Below are 7,040 nucleotides of genomic sequence, written 5' to 3' on the forward strand. Positions count from 1 at the left end.
TTAGCTTTTGCCATAATGTGAACTAAAGAGCAATGTTAGCTAGATAGCTAGTATTGCAAAAGCCCATAGCATGCATTCTAAGGTAGGAGTGACATAATTTGACTGAAGTTTGCTGTTTTTTATTTTTTTTACTAAGCTAGCTAGCTATGTTTTGTGGAGAATCTGGGCATTTGTCATGAGAATGCTAACATTACTTGAGATAGCTTATGTTTACAAAGCTACTAATATTAGCTAGCTAGCAACCAAGTTGGTCCTGCCGGTTTAGATCAGATAGTAGTTATTGGAAACAGTTCCAACTTTGGAGGGAACATTGGGCTCCTTGGCTCCTGCATTTTTATCTTCAACCTCCTAACTTCACCCATAGAACCATTTTGGAATGGCCCATACTGGAATGGCCCTGCGTGGCAGAGATTTTCACATGGCTAGTTATTTGGCATTCACTTAAGGTATGATGGTGCATAATTGAGTTATAAATGTAAAGGATTTAGGGATATTATTACAATCCACATTATGGAATTTTTCATTAACCACAAAAATGACACAATTACACTTTACACTCAACCCCGATTAACAACACTTTCAAATCAATGAGTGTCAGTGCCACTCCTGAATCACAATAGGCAAGAATTGTTGTGTTCTGTTTCAACTAGAAAATGAAAAGTTAAAGAGGTTTCATCAGTTCTTAGTTTCATTTGTTGCCAATGTTGAATTGTTACTGGTGATAACACTGAATATTCAGCATAAATGGAAAAAAAAAAGTGGCTGACGTAATTGAATATCGTGTGTCTCTCGGAAGCCCACACAAGGCCCTCTGTTTGACAAATGCTACCGCGTCAGGGGAGAAACGGGGTGCGTGACTGGGAATGTGTTTTTTGGATATTTCTTCTCCACTGCGATCTGTCATCTCCGTTTCCTCCTTAGCCTTCCACCTCGGTGTCGTCCCACCCCCGTGCGGAGAGCCCATGGCTGGGACAGGTTGACTGGGAGAAACATCTGGGGCCGCGTCTGTGGATCCATGAGTGATCACTCTCTCAGCAGAAGCCTCGGCTATCGTCCCTGCAGTGACGATGAGGCCAAGCCCTCATGACATAGACAGAGGCTGAGAGAGGGAGATTTGGAGAGAAGGGGAGAGAAGGACATTTAAGTGTGTGTGTGGGAGTGGGTGGGGGGGGGGTTGATAAAAATCTTGGGTACCAGGCAGAACCTTCAAAGAAATAGAATGTCGATTTCAGAGAGTGGAGATGTTATAGTCGGAGATAAAAATGTAGCTGGTAAACAAGAAAAGCATTTCTCTGCCCCTAAGCCCTCTCTGACACCTGAGAGAAGTGTTGTAGCTGTGGACTGACCTCTTGACCTCTTCGGTCTCACTCCAACACATCTGCGCCTGCTTACTGCGCAGCCCCTCCAGCTGCAGACAGTGGAACTTTACACACTGCCACACACATGGACACCATTTGCATATCTGCGGAACTGATACTGTAAATACCTCTCACACACACACACACAGACACACACAGACACACACAGACACACAAATAAGCCTTGAGCCATTGGCAGATTGCTGTGCTCATTCTTTGAAATATGCACTGCTTGGTCTAGGACTGCAGTATACTGTCTGCATTTACAGTTGTAGAATCGTAAGCCCCTGTGCTGTTAGCAACGGGGTCAGACATGTTATTAGAAACACACCCTTACCAGCAGTTGTTGGGAGCACCTGTAGACAATTCTAATGTGAACAGCCAGCCAGAGGCAGCAAGAGCTAACCAACATATGGCTGAGATCTGAGCTGGGCATCTTCGACAATATTGTGGTATTGCATGATTAAGGACAGCTGCCCTAAAGTAGAGGCATGGTTTTGAGGGAGGGAAAATTATGTCTATCTTTAAGAGGAACTGAACCAATAAACAACAATTGTCTGGTTTAAAACTGCCTATCCGGTTTTAAGATGTCATAAACATCAATTGTAGGCACAAAATGTATTAGATCCATCAGGGATACCTGTGTGTGGAACAGCATAAACATAACAATGCTAAATATATGAGTGCTTTGAAGTGCTTGCATGGTCAATGGACTTTTATAATTAAACAAGATTCATATGTGCATGCTTAGATAAACAAAAAAGATATCCACCCTGATGGTAACAAAAATCCCTTTCACAAGCAGTTAAGAGGTGCTGTAGTTCAAAGCATACCACCTTGTGAGGAAGAAGTAGAAAAGGATACATCACTGAAAGGGACATTCTGTGATATGGGATGCTTTGCACTGTACTTCTTTAGACTGCGATTTCATAAAAGGTGCGCTGTATTGCTGTTGCGCTAGAAATCAGACAATGCCTGTGTTAAAGGAAATGTACCCTTGAGCCAACCTTCAAAGTGTTTACCACAAACATGAATTCCACAAATACACTTGGAGGCATTACCTGAGTTTAGTCTAAAAGAAATGTAAATGTGTTTACATTAATTTACCATTGCATGCTCTGAAAGCCCTGCCCTGAAATTATACAAAGGAAAAGTTCACTATTTTTGTTGGACTGCGTAAGCAGAGCTGGCCAAGAAGAGCAAATGTCTCTTACTGAGTGCCTGATGGACTGATTGTTAAAAAGCGTAGTGGTTAGAGACACAGACTGTCATGTGGGCAACCGGTGTTTGATCCTCGCCTCCGACAGAATAAAGTATGCATTAGGATTTGTTCAGGATAGACAAAAACCTCACTGGCTACAAGCTTCAGTAGCTATGTTATAGTAAGCCTAAAATAAGCATGCTTTTTGGGGTAATAAAGACCACAACCCCTTTTGCAGTAAAATATGAGCGGTTTCCACGATTCTCTTGTCTTTTCACTAGATTAAAAAGTCAGTTATTGTATCAATATCATTAATGAATGAAAGAAAAAGATTGTTGTTGTGACATGAAATGAAATAGCTTTGACAATGTAAAGGTCATCTTCAGTCTCGCCAGCAATTCTCAATTCTTATGACTATTCCAAGTAGTAAGTAGATACTAGGCCTATTACTGGCTAATAAGCTGTTAAAATGGCCAGTGGCAAAACTCATACAGTTCATAGATGCTTTTAGTGGTGAACTAAAACGTAATAAGAAACGTTAGTCAGTTTAACACAATGCTAAACAGTGTCTAGCTAAATATTCAAATTTGGCGCAATGTGAATGCGTGACAAAATGATCTAATTTCGAGAGGCAATTTCATGATGAGGTAGTATGTCCCAATCGGTCTCTACAGTAAACGCTTTCTAATTGAATGTGTTGAATGTAGTGTATTAACCCTGTTATACTTGTTGTTGTTTGGATGTTAGCTAATGCATGAAAATAATTTTGAGAGTTTCGACTAATTGGTTTAACAATGCAGCACAGCCTGCGCACGTATAACTTAGTGGTGTAGTGGTTAAGCACAGCCTGTCACATAGGAGACCCTGGTTTGAATCCAACAAGGGCAACAAAATTCCTTCTAATCATAACAGGGCTTGCCTGGTTCATTTCCTGTTGAACCTAGGGCCTATTCACAGATTAACTAGCATGATCCGAGTCCATTGGGATTTTTTCTGTGTATTGATATAGGTCTCTGTATGTTCTCCTGAAAATTTGTGCCAAAACGTGCATTGTATCAATGGTTATGTTCTACGTGAAACCAAACTATTTTATTTTGTAAATAGTTCACTACCTCACAACATCTGTAAACTTCCCGTTCACTTCCATTGTAGCCCGGAGAGAGGCTTTATTTAAAAAAAATAAAATCTCACAACTGTAATAATTCCAAAACAATATGTCTCTGTGGTCCAGGATTATGCTAGATAATCTGAAACAATACCCAGTTTCAAAAACACTGAACCTTTCCTTTAATCGGTGCATACTGTAGCCCTACATGGCAAAAAAAGTAGTGAAATTAGATTCATACATTCACATACTCAACAATTGTACTTAACTGACCAGGTTCAGATTAAATTATCTTTTTGACTTCATCGCACTGACTTCAAAAAGCTCTGAATAATGTAGGCAATCATTGTGCCATCTAAATCGCTTTTTAGTATTGAAGGTGTTGTTGCTGTAATTCCGCTAACTTCCACAAGGTGGGAGCAAATTATGCCTCCTTTAATGAACATGATCAGGATTTTTCAACAGCATTAACGGCGCGTTGGTTTTAGAATACATTATCATTTCAATCTTTCCATCAATCAATATGCAAAAAATATATATATATATTATCTGTCATGAAAGTGACGATGGGAATTTCAAAACAGTTCTTTATTGATCATAGAATTATGACAATGATTGAGCTCTATTGAATTTTTTTTTACAGTTAATGATGAACACAGAAGTGCTGTGGCAAGAGAGCTATTGTAGCTATTCACATGTTCGATAGAAGCAGTGACCACAAAATGACATCCTCACAGGCACCATGATTTAGTTCTAGGCAGAAGGGAATCAACCCCATTTAACTTTAGGGAAAAACATCTTGCTTTAGGTTCAGTGTTTTAGGTTCCAACTTTTTTTTCTTAACTAAAGGCTATCCATGCTATTTTCGTAACCCTGGCTTTGGGTTTGAAATCCGGAGGACTTGAGCCCTCAAGCTAACTTTCCATATTCTGTGTTCTGCTTTCCATTCCTTCATGATGAAATTATGGGTTCTATTGAGGTCTTGAAATAAAACAGATCAAATATATAATAGATGCACACTGCTCAACGATCCCTAAGGTTCCTTCTGATTGAAAAATACTATAAAACTGCAGAAGCATTCAACAGTGTGCAGGTACCTATTGATCTCTTTTGTACTATGCTCCTTCAGGTCAATGTAGTGCATCCGCCAATTTGAGCTCTTCTGAAATCTTAAAATGCTTCTTGACACCCCAAACAGACAGAAGAATTGAACTACTATCCCCAAACTGATTTTGGACACTTTGTCTTGTTTTTTGTTTGTTATTTGTAATATTGAAGTTTTTTTTTGAGAGACTCCATTCCTCCTGGTGTATAAGGATTCCCGTATTGTCACGTTTGGCATAGAGCCACTAAAGTACCAATCACCAGATTGACCCTAAATGTTTGAACTGTTATATCTCTCTGTCTCTGTTACCCTTGGTAACTGGATCTATCGGTCAGCCAAACTACTGACTGTACATGTAAGTAGTTTGTGCTAATGTCAAAGCTAGTATATACATAAATAATGTATTTATTTGTCTTTTTGCTGACTTACTAGTAACATGCACTGAAGTCCCTGTATGTTCATACAGACATATTTTCCAGTAGTGTTGGAAAAGACTTTGCGGCGCAATGGTTTGATGTGTGTGCCCACTAAAAGGGAAATGAGAATGCAGATGTTTGTATCCCACATTTATTGCCTTTCCAGTTTGCGTTTTGCACCATTCCTCCATTATAACGTTAGGGATGATAAAGGCATGTGGATGAAAAGTGTGTCATATGATGCACTAAACTAAACAAATATTTTAAACAACAATAAATAGTGGTGTTTCAATTAAAAACATTTTATGAAGCTAATCAGGATTCGATCTAGTAGAAGTTAGAGATGATAAGTGCCATCGCTGAAGGATAACTGCATTTTTTTAAACTGAAATTCCTGAATAAGTTGTCTAATAGCGGTTGGTGTCTGAAAGGACTGACACTTTGCGCTCATGTATCGGAGAAATGTGGAAGCCCGCATTTCGCAACAAGTCCTTTCAAATGAACTACTACTGACTAGGCTAACTATAGCCAACTGTCACACAACTAACTAACAATCTCTCCGTAAAATCACAGATTTCTCTTTTGCAACTAAGTGTCACCATTCATTTAAAGTTGTGGGTATTGCCAACCTCATTTGGAAAACCTGAGTGTCAGGTGTTTAACATTCACCCACCACACATTACGTTCAATATCACGTGACCAAAAGTGGTTTGGAACACTAAAGTGTCGGGCGTCAGGGGCAAGCAACTGCGATCACTACTGCTGTGGTGAAGTGCTTTTTGACAGTTGCTGTGCGTAATTGTCTGTGACATCGGAGTGTTTTGCATATTAAAGAGGCATTATAACAACATTAACTTTTGTTACTATTACTTTTTTAAGCACACGCATTAAAACATGTTGACAAGCGATCGCAATTAAAAATTTTTATACATACACAGATTATTGGGGATTATTTGTCTGAATTCTATATCAGCTGACACAGGCTTTTCCTCCCTGACTTGTGTAGAGCAACAACACACGAACATCAGCTAGCCAGAGTGAGGTGAAATAAAAATCTATCCAGGGAATCCTAGGTAAACCATCAAACTTTATCAGAATCTCATAATTGTGCTACTACTTCAGCAGCCAGTCTGCTAACAAATGCTTCTGCCCCAACCTGCTCTGAAGTCACATATAGTATGGCTTTGAACTTGCTTTTCCGACTGCGTTTTAATCTCATTATTAGGCAAATTGATGTACGATATTATGTTAAATGCGGGTAACGTTATTTAAGTTTTGTAGCTAGTGAAGTGATTCACATTTCAAGCTAGCAAACCAAATGGCACCTGCATACAATATGGGTGATGTGAATGTGGAGGCTAATGCATGTAGTCTAAAACATGATATGGAAAGTGAAAAACACGGCCCATCCCATCAAGGCTCTTATATTATGAAAGATTATGAAGCTCCAAAAATAGATATTAAAAGAAAACCTTAATTTTCCTATAGTTATTGGCCATATCTTGGTTGGGTTATTGTTGATGTATCATATCAAAAAAGGTCCACAAATATGTCATTAAAACATGCCCACCCTGTGAAGGTCCACCCTGACAGCCTAATGTACTGTTGGTGTTTTTTTGTGATACATACAAATAAATTACACTGCGCAAAAAAGCAGTGTAAGTGCACTTAAATTACACATTGGGTGTCAATGAATTAAATATATTTACGAACATTGAGTAATTTGTGAACTAAATGACGTAACAACGGTCAATGGAAACCAAAATCACCAACCGATTCAGGGCTGGATTCGCACAGAAAATCGAAGTAAACTATTGAAATCACAGGCTGTTTCAACTTGCGTGAATTTCACCAC

Source organism: Esox lucius, chromosome 21 (assembly GCF_011004845.1).
Source record: "Esox lucius isolate fEsoLuc1 chromosome 21, fEsoLuc1.pri, whole genome shotgun sequence".
NCBI classification, from domain to species: domain Eukaryota; kingdom Metazoa; phylum Chordata; class Actinopteri; order Esociformes; family Esocidae; genus Esox; species Esox lucius.